Source organism: Cupressus sempervirens, chromosome 3, assembly GCF_028749045.1.
Source record: "Cupressus sempervirens isolate cs-2001-9-10 chromosome 3, ASM2874904v1, whole genome shotgun sequence".
NCBI lineage: Eukaryota > Viridiplantae > Streptophyta > Pinopsida > Cupressales > Cupressaceae > Cupressus > Cupressus sempervirens.
The window spans coordinates 103,266,238-103,288,681 of NC_143120.1; the positions used below are offsets into that span (position 1 = coordinate 103,266,238).

The 22,444-nt window shown below is 32.8% G+C and overlaps 1 pseudogene; it reads right to left on the bottom strand.

The window, feature by feature from the left end:
• Positions 1-22,444, bottom strand: part of LOC149564988 (uncharacterized) — a 52,724-nt pseudogene that overhangs the window by 258 nt on the left and 30,022 nt on the right.

Sequence of the window (22,444 nt, forward strand, 5' to 3'; positions counted from 1 at the left end):
AGACAGCTTGGGGGACAAGGGATTCAAGGGACCCTTTCCCTTGCACCCAACACTAACCCATTCTTCCTTTTTTCTTTCAGCCTATTTGGCAGGCACTTCTTCAAGCGTGGGCTTTAACCTAGGCATAGCCAGAGGGCAATCCTTGATCTTGTGTTCTGCAGACTGGAACCTATAATAGGTGTTGGGTAAATTCAAGTGAAGCACCCTTTGGGAGAAGGTTTGATCTCCAATCTAGATTTCCATAGAACCTTTGAGATCGTTGGAAAGATCAACTTTGATGCAAATGAATTGCTATGGGTATGCATTAAAAATTTTCTCAGGCTCCTAGGTGACAACTTTGCCAAGGGTTTTGGCAATGGACTCAATGAAAGGCCAACATGGCAAGGGAAGACCTAGAAACTTGACCCACACAGGAACCCTAAGCTTTTTATCATTCAAGACTGTGAAGCCTTTGGACCATTTCTAGAAAGTAGAGAGGAATGCATAGACCAAGGTCCATTGTTAAAGACTGCGTCTACTTGCAATGGGTTTGCGAAGTGAAATAAAACAAAATATTTGGTAAGGTTTTGCATAGCATCAAGGAAAATTCCATGAGGAGTCCAGCATTTATTAACGTAGTCTCGGAGCATAGCTTCAGGAGGAGTCCTACCAACAAAATAACCTATCAAGGTATGGTGTTCTAACCAATCACAAGCAGCATCAAATTCTTATAGAGGAAGGATAATATCAAGATTACCTCATGAAAGACCTTTGGGACAAACTTGTGTGAGTTTTTTTTCTAAGGCAATTCCATGGCATTCCAAAGCATCAGCAAGAGAACCAGAAAGAACTGGTTCACCGTTGGCCAGAGCCATTATATCCTAACCTAAAAGCTCCCATAGTAATTGTAGTTTGACATGTGTTACCTACAGGAGGAAAGCTCAGACAAAGAGTTGTACAGAAAAAAATTGGAAGTTCGCATGAAGTAGAGACCCTAGCCGAGCGATTAGAACCATCTCTAATTTATTTATGATTGGTAGCGCATTTTTATTTATCAATATGCTGCTAATGTCCCGTTTGACATGATTTTTTAGAGTGAATGTGTCATCCATTTTAATCTTAAAGAGAATCATTTCACACTACCGTTATTTACTCAAAAATGTGCTATAGTTGATTCTTAGTTTTGGGATTTTACTGTGTCATTTTTTTTATTGGGAATATGAGTCCAAACATACAATTTATTCAATTTATTTATATTTATAATACTTTATATATGATATGTTTTTAGAGTATTATAATATGTTTAATTTTATCACATTTATTTTAAATTATATTAATTATATTCATGTGTACATTATTCTATGTTAACTACTATCTACAAAAAAAAATTCCATCTATTATATACAATATGATATAAGTGTTAAAAATAAGTAACATGTAATAATAATAAGTGTCACTAGTGGTTGTTACTAGTATAGTAACTTGTTTAATACCAATAATTTTTTCTTAGATGAATAAGTTTATTTTTGCTCTTATTAAATTTTCTCTCAAATGTAATTAATTAGTTCACAAAAACTTAATTATTGTTATTATACATATATTGCCATTTTCTAATGGTGAGACATGGGCATCATGCCTACATTATTTTATTTTAGTATGTAATTTAATACAAATATTTTTAAGAGATGCTGAATAGTGTACTAATTTAAGCAACATTAAACTTGTCTATATTGAAACTAAATTATGTCTTGAGAATGCTATTGCCAAGTTTCAATCTTGCACTTGTAAGATCTAATAGTCATTGGGATTTATTTGAGTTCATGCCTATAGTGTGATGTCTAAGTATTTTGTAGATAACTTACTTCTCATCTTTCCTAAGTGCCTCACTTTCTTTATTATTCGGGTATCCTTGGCCACCTTAGGGATAGCTGTTTGCCAAGAAATGACAAAATAGATGCGATAGTGGTCAAATATTGTCACATCTATCAGGGGAATGATAGGTAGATCTCGATCTTCAAAAAAAGAGAAAAAATATTGTGCAAAGATCATAGCATGATCAAGACACTTTAAAATGCAGTCAGAGCTAGCTCAAAAGTTGGACCAAGTGTGCCAGACCCCACTACCCTAGAGGTAGTTTGTATTGGGATAAAAAAGGCCCAATTTATTTTGCATGTAGTACCAGGCTTCTCTTTCCCCAACTATCCATCAAAGGGGTAGAATGCCATCTTTGTCATATGCAACTTCAACCATATTGAAGTCCCCACACATGACTCAAGTAGTAGGAGGCAAGTTGTCAACTAGCCAAACCCTCATCTGGGACCTTTCCATAGCATCATTGGAGGCATAAACAGTAATGACTCCAAAAGAATGATTATGAATGGAAAGAAAAAGCCAGATAATTCTATGCATGGGGTTAGAACCGTGTGAAATAATAGTAGAATGAAGGCGAGGTGACAAGATAGTAACTACACCACCTTGGCCAAGTTCATGCTGAGAGGAAAATAGAACATCATCCTGCCAAATGACGCGGCACATAACAGAAAGCATGAAACCAAAAATATTAACTTCTTACAGGCAGAGAAAATCTAAATTACCAAGTCTATGATGGGTGTCTTGGACATAGCATTTTTTGGAGAAGTCAGAAAGACCTCAAACATTCTAGGAGAGGAAGCCCATGAGAACTCTTCCAAATCATCCTCATCCTCAAGAGAGGAGTAGCTATTTTGGAAGAAGGTAGAAACTGGGTGGAAGTCAGATAGGAAATTGTCTAACCTAACAGCCTGCTATTTCACTTTTGGTTTCTTTGCATGCCCAGGAGGATTGCAAGAATGCCTTCTCGCTAATGGCATGATAGAAGAAATGGCAATAGGAGCATGAACCCTAGCCAAGGTAGAAACCCTAGTGACCACCTTATTCCCCTGCATACTAGCAGGGTTTGGAACCAACAAAACCCTCAAAATAGGCATTGTGGAAGCTGCTTGTGGCCCGATGCTAGCTGGTGCAAATGCTCTTGTGGGAATAGGAGGAACTGTGGTGATCACCTCATAAGATAGCTTGGGGGACAAGGGATTCAAGGGACCCTTGCCCTTGCACCCAAAACTAACCCATTCTTCCTTTTTTCTTTCAACCTATTTGGTAGGTGCTTCTTTAGGTGTAGGCTTTACCCTAGGCGTAGCCAGAGGGCAATCCTTGATCTTGTGTTCTGTAGACTGGAACCTATAATAGGTGTTAGGTAAATTAAAGTAAAGAGCCTTTTAGGAGAAGGTTTGATCTCCACTCTATATTTCCATAGAATCCTTGAGATCCTTGGAAAGATCAACTTTGATGCAAATGAATTGCTATGGGTAGGCATTAAAAATTTTCTCAGGCTCCTAGGTGACAACTTTGCCAAGGGTTTTGGCAATGGACTCAATGAAATGCCAACATGGCAAGAGAAGACCTGGAAACTTAACCCACACAAGAACCCTAAGCTTTTTATCATTCAAGACTGTGAATTCTTGGGACCATTTCTAGTAAACAAGTAGAGAGGAATGCATAGACCAAGGTCCATTGTTAAAGACTACGTTTGCTTCCGATGGGTTAGTGAACTGAAATAAAAAAAAACCATTGGTAAGGTTTTGCATAGCATCAAGGCAGACTCCATGAGGAGTCTAGAATTTGTTAATGTAGTCTTGGAGCATAGCTTCAGGAGGAGTCCTAACAACAAAATAACCTATCAAGGTACGATGTTCTAACCAGTCATAAGCATCATCAAATTCTTATAAAGGAAGGATAATATTAGGATTACCTCATGAAAGACCTTTGGGAAAAACTTGCGCAGGTGTTTGTTCTAAGGCGATTCCATGGCATTTTGAAGGATCAGCAAGAGAACCAGAAAGAACTGGTTCACCACTGGCCGGAGCCATTATATCCTAACCTAAAAGCTCCCATAGTAATTGCAGTTTGACATGTGGTGCCTACAGGAGGAAAGCTCAGACGAAGAGTTGTACACAAAAAAATTGGAAGTTTGCATGAAGCACAGACCCTAGCCGAGCGATTAGAACCATCTCCAATTTATTTATGATTGGTAGCACATTTTTATTTATCAATAAATAAATAATTATGGAATTGGTTTGTAATGCTGCTAATGTCATGTTTGACATGATTATTTAGAGTGAATTCATCATCCATTTTAATCTTAAAGAGAATCATTTCACACTACTATTCTTTACTCAAAAATGTGCTATAGTTGATTCTTAGTTTTGGGATTTTACTGTGTCATTTGTTTTATTGGGCATATGAGTCCAAAGATACAATTTATTCAATTTATTTATATTTATAATACTTTATATATGATATGTTTTTAGAGTATTATAATATGTTTAATTTTATCACATTTATTTTAAATTATATTAATTATATTCATGTGTACATTATTCTATGTTAACTACTATCTACAAAAAAGTATTCCATCTATTATATACAATATGATATAAATGTTAAAAATAAGTAACATGTAATAATAATAACAAGTGTCACTAGTGGTTGTTACTAGTATAGTAACTTGTTTAATAATAATAATTTTTTCTTAGATGAATAAGTTTATTTTTGCTCTTATTAAATTTTCTCTCAAATGTAATTAATTAGTTCAGAAAAGCTTAATTATTGTTATTATACATATATTGCCATTTTTTAATGGTGAGACATGGGCGTCATGCCTACATTATTTTATTTTAGTATGTAATTTAATACAAATATTTTAAAGAGATGCTTGATAGTGTACTAATTTAAGTAACATTAAAATTATCTATATTGAAACTAAATTATGTCTTGAGAATGGTGTTGCCAAGTTTCAGTCTCGCCCTTGTAAGATCTAATAGTCATTGGTATTTATTTGAGTTCGTGCCTATAGTGTGATGTCTAAGTATTTTGTAGGTAACTTACTTCTCATCTTTCCTAAGTGCCTCACTTTCTTTATTATTCGGGTATCCTTGCATTGTATTTACCCATCACTCATTGTGGGTTTTCTATTTCTTTAGTGCTTAAGAGGTCTAGGTGATCCAGGTGTGGTTGAGAGTTGTTTGGGCATCTTCCTAATGAGGAGTAATTTTTTCGCATTTTATTATTTGGTATCTCACCCTAGCATTTCACGTCCCATGGAATTCATGCTTTCAAGTTGATTTTCCCCTTGAGCAACATCGATCAAGTGTGTATCCGAGGAGCAAAGACATGGTAGTGGTTTAAAAGCTCTGCATAGGATTATGTTATATTGAATATACTTGTGAAGCTATAAATCAAAGCAAGGAAGAATCTCATTCAAATTACTGACGTAAAATAAAGTTTTATGGGGAGTAGAGGTATATGTGTTTTTTGTTGTACACAAATGGAAACAAGTTGTTTTTTTTTTTTTTTTTTGAAGCTGCAATAACTTGAGTCAAATCCAAGTCTTAATGGACAAATAATGTGAGCATAATGTTGAATGAATTATTTTAGGCTCATAATTAGTAACATATGTTCCAAATTTAAACTCATAGCCATCAGATTGAGATGAAAGGGTTAAGTCTTGTTGATTCACTTCTTTTTGGGAAATGTTTCTTAGAGAAGTGTGTTCCTTCTCTAGGTAACCTAGAAGGCCACTTCTTTGAAGGCTTTAAAAATAGGAAGTCATGTAGCTTTAAAAGTATGAATATCCTTTGGAGATAACCAAAAAATAATTCTAGAAAAGTTAGTGGTGAATATGCAACCCCAACATAAGGAAAGAAAGTGTTATAGTCCTAGTGTGGAAAGTGCAAGAATGAAGTGTGCAAGCCATCTAAGGATCACTCCTTGCATTATTATTCTGAATAGAAGGAAAGTGGGCTTATGAAAAAGATAATTTTCCCTCTCTCATCTACATATGTTAATGTTATCAAGTATATCTACATTTCAAATTTTGAAGTGAATTTAGGCATTCCTCACGAAGCTAAATCACTTATTTTGATAAGTGATTTTTAGTAACATGGCTTTACTTTAAGTAAAGTATCAAAGATTTTGGGAATTTAATATTTTATATGAAAATGAGTAGAAAGTTTAAATAGTCGTTGATCATGGAATTAAATGCAAATCATGTCCTTATAATCATTGGCCAAACTTAATTTCATTCATGTGGTGCCAACGTTTGAATTCCTATATTCATTTCATCATAATTGCCTGGAATTTATTTCTTCAAGTATACTAAAAGGAAAATGTATCAAGAATTGTATCTTGTGCAATCATAGTGAACAAAAATTAGAGCTATGAGTTATAATAAGTTAATAGGCCTCAAAAGTGAACTAAAGGAGTTTACAGATACATCATTTGAATTCTATGATTTGGGTGATCTACATAGGAGACTGAATTCTTAGCCTATTCACCCAATCACACAGAACTAAAAGAGAGTGGATTGGTAGAAGCAACTAGTTTTACAATGACAGTACATGCACTAGAGCCTGTGAGCGAATGTATTGAGGGGTAAAAGTACAAAGTCATGTCACCTTTTAGGTTGACTTGTCAGAACAACTGAATTTATGTATTTCTATCCAAAAATTAATTTTGTTCAAACACATCATCTTGATAAATTTATTATAGTTAATTTATATATGGTCTCACACTTTTCCGATTGGAAATGTGTATTAAATACATTTTTTATATTAGTTTTTATCCAATTACTAAAAAAATATAATTATTTTAGAAAACTAACATTTCAATAAATCTTACTATTTTCAATGATATTTTTAAAATAACATATAAACACCATTTTATAGATCTCAAAGTCAAGAATATTTTCATATAGAGTTCATAGTGCGTTAATAAGATATAGTATATTGTAATTAAAAATTCTACAAGTATGCATTTTAACACTCAAGAAGATGTTGACTTTGAGAAAGAAAAAAATATTAAATCATATCAAAAAAATAAAAAAATAATATGACATTCTAGAGGAGAGAGTCCTCTTTAGCAATGTATAATTATTCTTTTGGTTGGAATAGATTTATTTTGAAAAATGTGGCAGGAGATGAAAGCTATCAATTTTAGGTGAGTTAAAATTTGAGTTGTTATAAAAGAGAAAATATATTTTTAAAGCTAAATTTGATTTTTGATTGTTCTAGATACATATGTTATCTATAACATAATCTGAGATCAAAGGGACATAAGTTTATTTCCATATAGTTTTGTAGTAGGAACTAAACCCCTAATTTTCACCATTTTTTAGCAACTAAAAAGTTATCTTTAAAAAATAGGAAAATATATCAATTCTTAAACCAAATAATTATTAAAAATTATAATCCTAACCTTCATTCATTTCTACACATTTCTTTAGTTTACTTCATTTTCAAATTATAAATAATAATACTAGTTTTATGTCACTTAAGGTGAAAAATATACTTTTGTTAGCCTTTTCCTTTGTAAAAAGGAGATACGAGTTTGTGCTTTTACCCCATTGAGAGATACAACCTACAAAAAAAGTAGATTTTTTTCCCTAAAAAATTCATCCTCATCTCACTCAACAAGGCTTTGATGTAATTTGCATTTGGTGTACCTGTGAAAGAGGAGTACTATGATAGTAACTTTGACCCTTCTACATCAATGTTCAATGAAAAGATGATGGATCCTATATACATCCCTCATCTTATGAGAAGCTCAAAGGTGCTTCTATTGTTTCTACCCACCCATAGACCCTATTATTGACACCATAAAATGGACCTGAGTGAGGAAGAAGAGGATGCAGAGCATTGGTTCTATAGGTGGAGTATCTTCTAAAGCTGCCCAATCCACTATAGTAGCAACCACAACAATCACTACTTAAACATCAATGGGCCCAACTCAATCAATTGGGAAAGGTGGAGATGAGTCTCCAAATAAAAATGCGTTAATTACTCCTACATGTGGGGATGGTTCTCTCCTAGATATGAGAAAAGTTGGAGAGAAAGAGGGGGACAAGGACAAGGACAAGGAACAAGAAACGTCTATGGCCAAGCCTACCTCTCTTGTTTGAGCGATCAACCTAGATGGTGAAACTAACCCCATGAATGGCCAAGAGTAGGATACATCATAGCAAGGAGACACATGTTCTCTCTCAGTGAATAAGTTCATTACCTTCCCTATTGCTTCCTAGAGCAAGTAAAATCCACCAATTGCTAGGAAGTTGTTTGATCCTACTACCCTATAGTCTACTATCAATGTGCTCTCTACTAAGTCATGGCTTGGGGAGACCATTGATAGGAAGAAGAGAAGGTAAAAAGATGAAACTCCATCACACGATTTGTTCACACAATCTATGTCTTCTCAGCCACCCTCCAAGAACATGAAAAAGAAGAAATCTATTGTTGCATTGGCCACTAATCGAAGCTTCTATTGGCCACATGCTATTGGAGATCGTAGAGCCACAAAAGGAGGGTAAATTTCATGAGCCTTCCATAAATGACTTCCAAATCAAAATGGTGGATCTTGGTATCCCAGTTTATGATTCCATGGTGAACATATGGAGGTCCACCAATGAGAAGATCAAAGATAGGCTGGAAGAGCTTAAAGAAGTTAAGGAAGTTCTCAAGGCATCAAATAGAGAATTAACAAAATGCATTAGGTTTGCACTCAGGAGCACTTCATCAAGCGAATTTGACTTGAATGCAAAGGAAAATAAAAATATACTCCTAAATCCACAACAAGAGACACAATTTAGATAAATTGGTCGAGCGTGGCTAGGCCAAATCAAGGCATAAGGTCCCCCACTAATTGAAAATTTGGGAAATATAGTATTAGATTCTCATAATCTAACAGAAGCAACTTCTAATCACTGGACCACTATACAAAATTTAGTAGATGGACTGATAGAGCAATTGGCCCTACTGCAAGAGGTGATCAACATGAAGATTAATGTTTCTATCTCTCATTGGACCCTCAAAATGGGCCAAGAGTCATTGTTTCACTAGAAACAATCTCTAGATTTTATTGTAGAAAGCTCTATTCATTCTACAGGAGACCTTAAGGATGTGCATGATCTAGTGTAAAAGGTCATTGAAAAACTCTTTGAATACTTGAAGACACTACATATAGAGTTATTTGTATCTATAAATGGTAAGTTGGTGGATGTCGAGTGCATGAAAGGAAAGTTCCTTGAATTTGTTGATAAGCTCACTAACTCAACAAATTTCTAGATGTCTAAAGTTCGAGAGTTTTCATCTATTCAGTCAATCACAAGGAGGGCATTGGAGAAACTCTAGTCCAAGGTTGACAAAATTGATGAGTAGACAAAAATATACAACTATTAGGTGATTTGAGCTGACAATATAATTATCCTAGGTGTCGAGGACTTGGAGAAAGTAATTGATGCTATGAAAGCCTACAGAGCTAAAGTAGTTACTCCTATAAAGGTGTGATGTTTTATCATTCTTCCAGACATCTGTATTTCTCTTCTTATCCATCTTTTTGTAGCCATTTATGGTATTTCATTAGTCTTTGTCACATATAATGGTTCAAGCTTGTGCTATCTTCAGTTTATTTTGGTCAAAGATGCTCTGTGGTGCAACTACCTATTGTAACTGGCCATTTTGAGAAGGCCTATATATGTAACTTTTTGAGAAGTTAATAAGATCAACAAAATTAGTTTTGGGCAAACCCCTATAGCTGGGACTACTATGTGTGACTCTGAGTCCAATTTTTTTTTTGTTCATTTAGTTATAGTGTAGTATTCAGAAAAAATTGGTTTGTGTTGATAATTGAATAAATGCTAATAAACTTGGTTTTAATCTCCCATTCAATAGATTATATAATTTACTTTCTTTAGTACAATTTTCTTTGTTCTTTCTTCTATACACCTTAGTTCATATGTGTAGTGTATTTTTTTGTATAAGAATGACAAAAATTGGTCGATGGAGTTATTGAGAGATAGAAAATTTTAGTATTTTCAAAACAACAATTAACTTTATAATCTGAGAATTATGCATTCTGCCTTCTTTTCTTTTCTCCTTCTATCATATTTGGTTATGCATGTTTCCATGACTGCATTAAAGTCAGAATTGATTGCATTTAGTGAGTTAGTTCCCATCTACTCTTGCTTGAGTTGTTTAAAAGTGTTGAGAAATTTAGTATTTTTCTCTTCTACTCTTTGGTTAAGAGCATACTACCCAAAACTCCAAAAAAAAAAATCATTGAAAATCTTGTATTCATAAGGGAGTTGTACCTTTCAATTCAGGGGTCTTAGACAGATTACTACACTAACCCATTCTATTGATAACTTCTCTTTTTTCCACAAGCCATTGAGCAATATAAGATTTAGGTATAAACCAAAGTATTAAGGAAGACTAAATATTAAGTTATTAACCAAAAATGGAAAAAATAATTACAAGTGAATGTATGAATACAAGTATCATTGTTTGTAAAGTTCCCATTATATAAGGAATTTAAAATACTAATATTTTAAATATTATTTATAAACCATGATTGTATTGGTGTTTTATAAAGCTAATAAGTGTAGTTTTAAGAAGTGCATTGAGTATAGAATAAATGTATCCAAAATTGAGGATGCATTGGGGAGTTGTCTTTTTTGAATCCCAATGTTGTAATCTTGTATTTTGTAGAATGTTCGAATATGTTTTGTGCCTAAAATTTTGGTTGGAATTCAAACTAAATATGAATCATTTTCAAAGTTCATATAAAATCATTAATATACATTCTATAGAATAAAAAATTAGCACAAATAACTATAAATTGTGCAATCATTTATCTATTATCATATACACTTGTTAAAGAGTACTAAATTTGGATATAGTGAAATAATTTACTTGAATATAGTGAAATAATTTAGATAGAGTTTTAATATCATATCAAAGTGGTGTAAATAAAAAAAGAATATGGAAATAACATATTTAAGAAATATGGTTAGTGGTGGAGATTCAATGGGATTATATTAAGTTGGTATCTTTGTCCTCAATGCAAATAGGTATCAAACTATAGTAAAGCTTAGGATATACCTAGATGAGTATCAAGGTTATGTTTCCATCTCAAATCTAGCTAGATAGACCATGTTGTCTTATTATGTATGATTTCCAAGTACATTTTGTTTACATATTTTCCACACTTTGCCCATTTTCCATCCTCACTTAGATAGCTACTAGGTGTACGAGTTCATTAGTATTTATCTTTATTTCACTTTCATGTTTTGAATATAAGGATTAATTTGTCTTCATTTCTTAGTAGAAAAACTCTTTTTCCATATGCATATAGTGTTAATTTACATACTTTTTATTAAAAGAATCTCTTTCGCAATAGATTTCATTTATATTTTCATCAAGCATATGCAAAATTCTCAGTTGATTATCATGAAATTATCAACAACTTTAGTTTCCTAAATCCCTTGCACTTTTCTAGTTGGACTTGAGGCATTTGCAAACAATAAGATAAAACTAGCCAAAGGGAGTTGAAGCTTGGACTTGTGATAAGAAGCCAATTCTATAGTCATAATAAATAAATGGTACAAGCATATGATTGGGTTTGGGACCATTCAAGCTAGATGAGGCAATCATGCACTTAAAAATAAAAATAAATTTTATGGAATCCATTTTATTTTTACTAATTTATAAATAAATTAATCAATTATTTCAATCTTTTCTAAGTGCCAGAAGAAGCTGCAAACCTCTAATTATAATGGAATAGTTGTCATATTACACCTAGGAGATACTTGATTGTAGAAATTTCTCATCATTCAAAGTTAAAAAAATTTATGGTCATTGCAAGATCAAATAAACTACTCAGGATTAATTTGAAGTGGATACTAGAAAGAGTAAGAGTTGTAAAGTTAGATGGGGGTTTCAAGATTAAGCATAAGGTTTTCAAGAATGCCTTAACAAAGCCTGCTCAACATTGATCAAGTCTTAGACAAATTTTACTGAGAAACATTGACATGTAGAAGGCATTGTAGATTCCTATCAAACTCATTCAAGGTGACCTAACCTAGGTAGCAAAATTCTATATTGGTGACTTATTTTTTTCTTATAAAAGTTTATCATAAATATAGACTGTAAAAAATATTGTTCTAAGCATGTTCATTGTTGCCATACTAACCTTGTAACATATTAATGGCTTTTAATTAATTTTCATCTCATCTTGTAACCATCTAAGGCCAGTACCATACGCATACATTTTGTCACATTTTGGTTAACATGACTAGATATCAAGTTACTTTCTATGAATTCTGTTTCATTATTTACCATCATCAAGTAGTACACTGTATGCACATCTAATGTACAAATTTAAATTTAAGAAAAAGTGTCTTATGTTGAAGTTTTACTCTATTATTTATACTTTATACTAAGTCTCATGTTTTACTCAATCTTCCAATGGTGTATATGTTCTCTATTGTTTCTAATTTGATGGGGTACAATTTTTTGGGTAGATAGATCCACTATAGTTTTTAATAATAGGAAATAATAGTGCTCTTTATATCCAAATTGACTATTTCCTATTAATATAAAATCAAATATGTGCACATTGGTAGCAACTAACATGACTCAAACACATGTGGTATTTTATGCTTTTTAGTGAGCTTGAGTAATGTGATATTCTTTAGGTGGTCTTATTAGTTGATTTGGAATATTCTTTATTTCATGTAGTGCCTTTTGTAGAAAAGTTGAAATGTTCAATCATGGGGAAGACAAAGAAGACGATTAGAGGCCATAGAGATATAGGAAACAGTTCCATCTAAATATATAGGAAATTAGAGAAATTAATTAATTAACTAATAGTATTTTATAATCTAATTAAAGAATAACCATATTGTGTGCTTTGTCTACTTATATCGTATATCAATGAAATCCATCATTAGTGAATTGTTGGTAATTTGAAAAGGAAAATTGAAAGATTATTGTATGACTACTACATTTGACATCATTTTTCTACCAAATTTTTGACCATCAACTAAAAAAGTTTAGTTTGGTCTGAATGTAGAAGGCAATTTTTTTTTTTTTTTAAACTAAGCCCTGTGTTGGTCGAAATGGGGGGCTTAGATGTAAAAAAAAAAAATATATTTCATGTTTGTTGTTTTTCGTATGCATGGGATGGTTTTTTGGAGTTTGATACGTGATGTGCCATCACCAAACAAAAAAATGGATGCCCTGGTTTTGCCCTAGCTTGCTCACAGTTGGAGTTGAAAACTTGATATTTTGAAAAGGAGGTGATCAGTCTTTCGAAAGTTTAGATTTGGAAACAGCAAGGCTAAATGCATAAGGTAGAGTTTCAATTGTTTTCTCTTTATATTTGTTTCCTTTACATCTACCAAAAGCAATTTCTCATTCTTTCATCTGTTCATTATCATTTGTTCCATGATTGTATTCAATGCAGTTGTATAACTTGTACGTGGCTACTTCTTTTCAATCCAACGAATCATTACGTCCAATTCTCTTCCATTGGTTTAATGGGCATTTTTTCCTTGTTCTTTCTTTGATGGGCATTTTTTTCCCTTTTTCTTTCTTATCTTTTGAACTTGGTAGCAAGTGCAAGGGACCCATTCTTTAGTTTCCTCATATGGTATTGCTTGGTCGGTGATGCCCTCTCCTCAATGAATTCTCTGATATTTCATGCTTGAGAATATGCCTCCCTCTGAACAATCCTTAATGGACTTTGCATGACTTGGAACAATGTTCTCTTCTATGCTAGTTTCTCGATGTCAAAAGTTAAAATTAATCTCTTTTATATATCAAGTTTGGACTTCATTCCTAGAAGCATCAATTCTAATTTTTAGCAGTTTTGTAGAACATCTTTTGTGGACATAATTTACTCCTTACCTACATTGCAAACAACAAAGAAGGAAACATTTGTTTTGTTGGTTTTGTTATCTTAAAATTATTTTAATCCTTTTGAAGCCTTCATATCATATCTATACATTACTCGATCACATGGCTACATACATCATCGTGAAATATGGAAAAAAAAAATATTGCTTTTTGATAATAATTATAGAGTACAAAAAGCCATATTTTGGGCATAAAAAGGGCATTAACATTTGACACAAATCAAGCCTTCTTAGCTTCCCATGCCATTTGCAAAACCTTCAACAATTTATGTGCCCTATGAACCATTGATCATAGATCTACTCAGTTCTTTCATTAACAACTAGATGGTATCTTTCGTCATGTCAAATTATATGATTTTTAATTAGTACCGATCTTGAAACAATTGCAAGAGTGGTGGTTTACAAGATCTCATCTCTTGTGATTACAAATAGTCCACCTAGCACTCATTGCATCCATGTGATCCTCATACATCCAAAGCATTTGAGATTTATTTGGTGTTTTTGTTGCAAGACTAGTACAAATTTGTTTGCATCTGTAGAAAAGAAAGCATGGAGAGTGTGAAGGAGAAAATGTTGTAGGTCTAGGAGCTCAAAATGCTATTAATAAAAAAATTCCGGGTGCCCATTATTTAAAATTTTATGGAAGGTTCTCCAAGACTTAACAACCATGTTTGAATGCTTCAAGTGGGCTAGAGTTTGGTAGAATAGACCCGAAGCAGAGGAATTTTTCATGGAGTTGATAGCAATAGCATTGGATGTTTTGGATAATCTACACTTCCCATTGGACAGCCAATGACATGTGTGTAATATGTGCAATCCAAAATTATGTTATATAATAAATTTATATATAAATTAGTAAACTGATTAATTAATATAATATTCTTGTGATCATATAAAGATATATAGGAGGCAAGTGAAATATATATCTTCCTATTAGTTTATTCATTATTGTATTTACATATAAATTGTTATATATAAATATATATAGGAATATCAAATTACATATTATATTGCGTAGCGAACCCAACCAAACTGATTTTGGGATTGTTTTGCCATATTGGCAAAACCAATTTTTGTAAACTAGCAAATCACCACAGAGAAGCTGGATGTTTTGTCACAAAAACCTAAAAAATATAGTTGCATTCATATAGGATGAAGGTTTATTAAAATTTTAAGAGGGAAAAATGTAATGGATATAACAGTCTAAGAGATTTGACCTGCTAGAGATGAATACAATAAAGAACTAGGGGATACTAGATTAGATAATATAATAACATTACAACATAGTGCACATGAATAACCGAGGAAATTAGGAAACTGATGGAATTCTCATCATTCTAGCTTCATCATCACCTTTACCATATATTTTCCTTAACAATATTCCCAAATGAAAAAAAAAAAAAAAATTCCAATTTCTTGTGGCTTGCATCAGATTAGAATGTTAGCATCGCAGTGAGAAAATGTGGTTATCTGGATATAGGAAGAAAAATAGGATAAGATTGTAAGAGCATGATGGCATACTGGGCTGCCTCTATGTTTGATCTTTTTGATTCTTAGATGGTTCATGGTGATCTTGTTGGCATTTTTGCAATGTTCACTACTACATTTAACCTTATTTGTCTACTGCAATTGTGCTTCTTTTTCTTTGCTTCATTTTACCAAACATTCCCTATCAACAAAATATTGATTGTGTTTCAATATTAAAATGTATGAGAGTATGTGAAGACTTTTCCTATTATCCACAAAAATTTATTGAGAAGAAAATGAAGTTTTGACAACTCATGCACCCTTGTGATGCAGAGGATAGGGTGATGGACCCAAGTAAAAACGCAAAATGAGCAAGATTGTAGGAGTGTTCCTAGTGACCCTTCCAGGAAGTTCCACAACCAGTCAACTCTAGGATGTTTTAGGGTCTCAATAGGGTTGTTATAATCTATCTAACATGTTCCCATCAACGCCTTTTAGTTTCCATACCCTACAAGCCAAGATGCATAACTCACCTAAATGTTGTCAATGCAAAATTGTAACTTCTATAACAATAGCAAGACAAAATGGTGGATATCTTTTGGTTTTCACAAATGAGACAGTTTGAAACACCCTTTATCTTCATTAAAAAAATATGTAAAGCTCAAAAGGGCTTCCTTTGGAAAGTATCAAAGATTCTTCATAATGACCCTATTTCAACAATGAAGCAATAGTGCATTTACAAAGAAAATTATGGAAGTACTCAATGTATGGACTTCAAAACTTGCATATCTTTCTAAAATGTATTTAATTAGACAAATCCACTCTCAATTCCACTCTATGGGTTTCGTAACCCCAAAAACCCCAATTCATCTATTCAAAACCCTTATTTCTAGGGTATTACCAATCTCCCACATGCCAAGGTTTCTTAGACTAATTCAAATTGTAGACATCTATGTTTGATCACCATAAACATGAATCAACTCTCAAACCCTACCCTACTTAAGGAAAATCTCTCTCCATATAACTGTCCCCTCTAAATAACACTTATTTTCACCCTTTTTGTGTATGGTTTCCACCAAATACTTAAGTTAGTGGTTCATTACAGAGTGAGAAGCATTTGTACAAGTTACAAACCTACCATTCCATGAAGAATTAGATAGTATTTCATGGAATGACCTTGATTGTTTGAAAAATACTTCAAAATTGTTAAGAAACTGTCTGTTACAACCAGAAATCTATGAATTTGAACAAACAACTTACAAATTTGGATTCAAATCTTGGTTTAAGACATCAAGAAATGTCTGAGAATATAACACAATGCATTCTAATTCAAAATATGTGGAAGAAACTTGAAAATCCTTCAACCTGCTATTAAAACCAAGCCCTTTTAGTTTGTTTTTTTTGAGACAGTTTGTATAATCATATATTTATAGTTTCAGGAGATAGTTAACAACCCCTTTAACTGACTCCGACTCCTTTCACTTCCTATTCCTTCATAAAATTTAAACTATGGATTTTCCATCCAAAATGCCCATCTAGCCGTTACATTCAAGATTTGAATCTTCTAAAGCAATAAACTACGTTTTTAAGGGACTTATTGAATGTTTTAACTTATTGAAGGACTTGAGATTATTATGACATCATACTAGACCCTATCGCATGACTCCTCTACCTTAGACAACCTCTAGATCCTATTCCATGCCAAATTACAACTTTTCAATATCAAAGTCTTTCAAGACATTATACAATATTATGACTCTTTATGCTTTCAAAGGCCATGATTGGTTGCAAAATGGACCAATTGATACCATGAGATTCTCCATGTCCTCTGTGATGACCTGGACCCTCAAGCTACCTATGATGAGAATATGATGCCCCTACATCACCTTGCCTCCTCAACTAGGTTTATTTTTAGGTAACAAGTAACAAAATTTCTCTCATTCATTTTTTGATATGTTTTAGCTTAACTTACTTAATGTTCTTAGGATTATTTTGTTTTAAATCTTATTGATACACAATCATTTGGATTGGAATGCTTAGGACTCTGGCTGCAATTCTAAAGAGGAATTATTGGAGCTTTCTTTCCTGCCTTGAAATCATTCCACCTTTAGCTCTTGACATTGATGCAGAGACCTGGGTGGACTTTCAACTATTCACAATAAGAGGGACTTTCCTAGTGTTCGCATAACACAATCAAGCTTCTTCATAGGATCACTCTCCTTGATCCAGTTAACTCCAAAACTTATCAGATTGCACATACTATTCTCTTGTGCCACCATAGGCTCTACATCTTAGAAATCATCCCATGTCACTCAAATGGATTCACCAAGCAATCTTGTTCAACAACCATCAAATGCCCGCAATGCCTCAATAGGCTCCAATCTTGACTTCACTTCAACTAGGTGTTTCTGTCACCTTCACACATCTCAAAAAAATTCAACTAACCTATTTCCAAGGTTACCAAATGCTCATATTATTATCTGATACCAAAAACCCACTACAAGCCCTTCACTAGGCCCATTTCCCAATTAGCCCTGCCTAATCAATTTTTAAAACTTTTCTTTCACTTTTCCCAAAACTCCTAGAAAACTAAGATCATATCCAGATACCATTTTGGATTCTACACAACATACTTCAAATGCTCATGCTACTTCCTTGGACCAAATTCCCAAACCAACACTGTTGCCCCACAATTAACCCTCTTTTAGCCCTTTTGTTACAAAGAAACCACTAACATATCTCATCTCACAAACCATTTGACCTCAAATAGAGTTTTTTTGTCATCCAAAACAAAGGATTTTCAAATTCATAGGAGATTCCATCAAGTTTTACACATCCAACCAACAAACCCTCCTTCCTAGGTGCCTAAACCAAGGGTTTTACCAAACTTACCTTTCCAAACATTTCCTGATCCTTCCAATCGATCCAACACCTTCATATAGCCCTAACATGACCTTCCTTGTCATAAAATATAATCCTCCTTCAGATGGAACCTCCAAATCTATGACTGCCCCAACACCTAGTAACACCTCCAGACCTATGATTCCCACAAAATATTTATAAACACTTACCATGTTGCTTGTAACAAAATGTTGCATTTCTAAACTTAGATCTACAAGCATTTGAACCCTACAAATATAATATTGCTTTATAAACTCTAACTTAAACACTAAATCCATTTGATTTTAGATATCTTGATCTCTAATTTCTTTTCCAAAATCATCCTCCAAGGTGGAACTCGCCAATATACTCTTCTTATATGCTTATGGAATTGTTTTGGATGTTCCAAAGAATTTAAACATCCAACCTTTATAGATGTTTGAGTCCTAAATTTATGTCTTTGAGTCCTAAATTCATGTCCCTTGATGTTAGGCCCAAATGGTCTAAGGATTAATTTTTTTTAAATTGTACAACCACCATGATGCCAAACTTGCATAAGCTAATTGATTTCTAATTAAGTGAAATCTGATTTCTTCTTTTAACCCTTAGGCCAACCCACTTAGGCCTATTTTTCAACAAATTTCAATTGCAATTATTTCATGGTTGAAATTGTAATGATATTAGGCTCACGAGTTTTTGAGATTTACCCATCTTTTGAGCTCACATGTTCTTGATTGAAGATAGCATTAATATGTTTCAATCTTTTATTCATCTACATTAGTTGATGCATTAATCACATTAGTCATTGCTATCAGGATTAGTCATGGCATGTTCCTATTAGCACCTAGGTAACTTTCACCTTGTGACATCTCTTTGAGGCATTTTGAAAATAACTAAGATAGATTTCTATAAATCCACATTTTGCAAACATCTAGGCCTTCTAGAAATTATAGGATCATTTTAGTTACATTTGAAAACATTAATGAACAATTTCCATATGTGCAGATATAAAAATTAACTACAACATGTCCAATTTATTTGCAGGTATATTTTCCTGTGAAGAAAGACCACGCCTGACAATATGAACCCAAAGAAAAATAATGAGACAATGGTTTCATTGTGGGCTTAGTTCTAAAGAAAACCTAATAAATTTTATTTTCCTTGCAAAAAGTGTAAGAGCTTAAAGAATCAAAGAATTCTGATCACAATAGCCCAAAGTCATTGTAGGCGATATAGTCATGCTAAAGGGGGCCACGATTTTCATCCATTTCTAAATGTGGATTTCTTACTAGAGGAACATGGAGGTGTGAATATCCAAGCTGAGGATAACAATTCCATGGAAGAAGATGATAATGTGCCAGAGGACACAATTGAAGAAGATGGTATTTCGGTAGGTGATGAAGAGGCTCACAATGATGGTACTATAAAATCTGATAATGATGATGAAGATGGTCTTGATATACCTTTACTTGAGAAGGTACACAAGCCCTTATACAAAGGCTCCCAAACAACTCTACTCTTGGCTATAGTGTTGTTGGTGAACTTAAAGGTTATGAATGGTATATCCAATGTAGCAATGTCACGTACGCTAAGGTATTCCATTTTTTTCATCTTCAGTGTTAGCATAAAATTACTATTCATTATATTAACAATGCATATTTGTTTTTGTAGGTTGATTAGTGAGTTTTTGTTACCACCATCAAACATTTTGCCTTGTTCGTATCAAGAATTATCTCACATTATGGATTAGATTGGAATGAAGTATCAGACAATACATGAATGACCCAATGATCACATTCTATATCATAAACAACATGAATTTGCAACAGAATGCCTTGATTTTCATGTTAGTAGATATCAGTCAAATCAAATAATAAAAAAAGTGTCTCACAAGATTCTTCGATACATTTTCATTATTCCACGCATCTTCAATAGTTATTCAGGTGTGCTAGCTTGGCACAATTTATGGATTACCATGCATGCAATAGAAGTCAGGATGACATTATGTGAATACTTGCTGATTGTTTTGCATTTAAAGAGATAGAAGAAACATGGTCACACTTTAAAGAAGAACCTCATAATCTGAAGCTTTCATTGGCGGAAGACAGTGTCAATCCATATGGATATATGAGATCTGTTTACTCAGTGTGGCCTATTTTTGTTATTAACAATAACATTACTCCTTGGATGTCCATAAAGAGAGAGCATATAATGTTGTCAATGATTGTGCCAGGTATTTTTTTAATTTTATAGTTATCTAAATTAATTTATAAATAGTGCATGAAAATGGTTATAATAATTACATAATGTTCATGTTCATTCAATTGCTAGGTAAATACCAAGTTAACGATATGAATGTGTATATTGAGCCCCTAATTGACGAGTTGTTGAAGTTATTGAATGGCATTACTATGTATGACATCTCTAGCACGATAAAACATCGACAATTTTAATTCTATGCAATGCTTGTATGGACAATACATGATTCTCGTGGGCTAACTCATTTTTGCATTATGTTATATTGTTAAGATCACATATTTTTGGTCTATTATAGTGCTTACACATTACTATTGAATGCAAGCTTAAGTTGAGCATGATAATTGTACATGATCCAATTATACATGATCTTTTAGGTCTTCAAACAAAGGAAAAATTTGCATGTCCAGTTTGTGGTCCGAAGATGAAATGTCATCATTCAAAAATTTTAGGAATGTAGGTGTTTGATGAGTTTAGATATTTTATCCACAATAATCATAGGTATCGAATTGCTGAAAAACATTTTTTCAATGGGAAAGAAGAGACATCATCAAGGCCACAAAGAATGACACCTCATTTATGGAAGTTGGAATATGATCGACTAAATCATCGAGGTAATGTCCAATTTGTTGTCCAAAGTTTAAAATTTCTATTTTGATATTGTCTTATATTTACTAATGCTATAATTGATGCTTGTGAAGATTGTTAAAGCATCAATGACCAACTTCCTAGAGGAATGAAAAGTTATCCTACTCAATTTAGTAGGTTACCATACTACAAGGATCTCCCAATCATGTATTTTTTTGATGCTATGCATATTGGAAAGAATGTAACAGAGACACTATAGAAAATGTTAGATGGAAGGTGTGATAGAGAGAAAATTGCCAAAATTTGTACTGACATTCATCAATCGAATCATGCACTAAAATTTCTCATTGAATTAAATAGCAATGGAGACCACATAAATACTAGTGCCCTTCCTTAGTTATTAATGGATCAACAAAGTGATGCATTAAAAGAAGTCATAAAAAAAGAAAAATTTCTAACAGGATTTGTTGCAAATATAAGCACTCTTCTATCAAAGAAAGGTGATTTTTGGCCAGGATTGAAAACACATGATTGGCATACCTTTCTCAAGGTAAGTCATGTTCTCTATTTACAGTATATTTGTAAGATTGAATGTAGTACCAGTTGCATTATTTAATAATATATTGAAATGATCATTTTTTAATGATTGCAGTTTGTCCTACCTCTATCCCTTCCACAATAGTTTGACAATAGTATTAAACAAGTTATATATGATCTTGAAAAATACATGAGGTTAAAAGTGTTTTTTCTTAGATTTGTAGCTTTTTTTCTGAAATCTATTGTATAATTTTATTCGAAATCTCCTTTATGTGTTTTTGTATGTTGAATATCTTTTAGGTAGTTATCATCTAAAGAAATTGATAAAAAAGATATAAAATTTTGGAAGAGAAAAATTCCACAGCTTATGTGTGAAATGCAAAAGTGTTTACCTCCAACATTTTTCAATGCTCAAGAACACTACCTCATACATCAAGCTGAGGAGATTGAATTGCATAGACCTGTACAAGCTAGAACAATGTGAATGGTTGAGAGGCACTTGAAATTTATGAAGGGCTTTGTTCAACAAAGAGCATGTTCTGAGGGTTCTATGATAGAGGGATATATGATATACCAAACCATGGTGTATATTAGTGAATATCTTTCAAAATTTGTAGTAGATATCCATGTAGATCACATTTGGCATCCCAACTGTAATGAAAAATTCAAAGGGGAGTACTTGATGGGGAAATGTAGATTGAGGAGGGTGAGAGGTAATTATAATTTAATAATTCTTATCCATCATCTATATATATATATATATATATATATATATATATATATATATATATATATATATATATATATATATATATATATATATATATATATATATATAAGTTGTTTCTAACTAGTGTAATTGTCTTTTTTATAGTTGGTCATGAGTGGGATGCACTACACTTGTATATTGCAAACAATCTTGATTGGATGATAGTATGGATTGAACAGCATCAA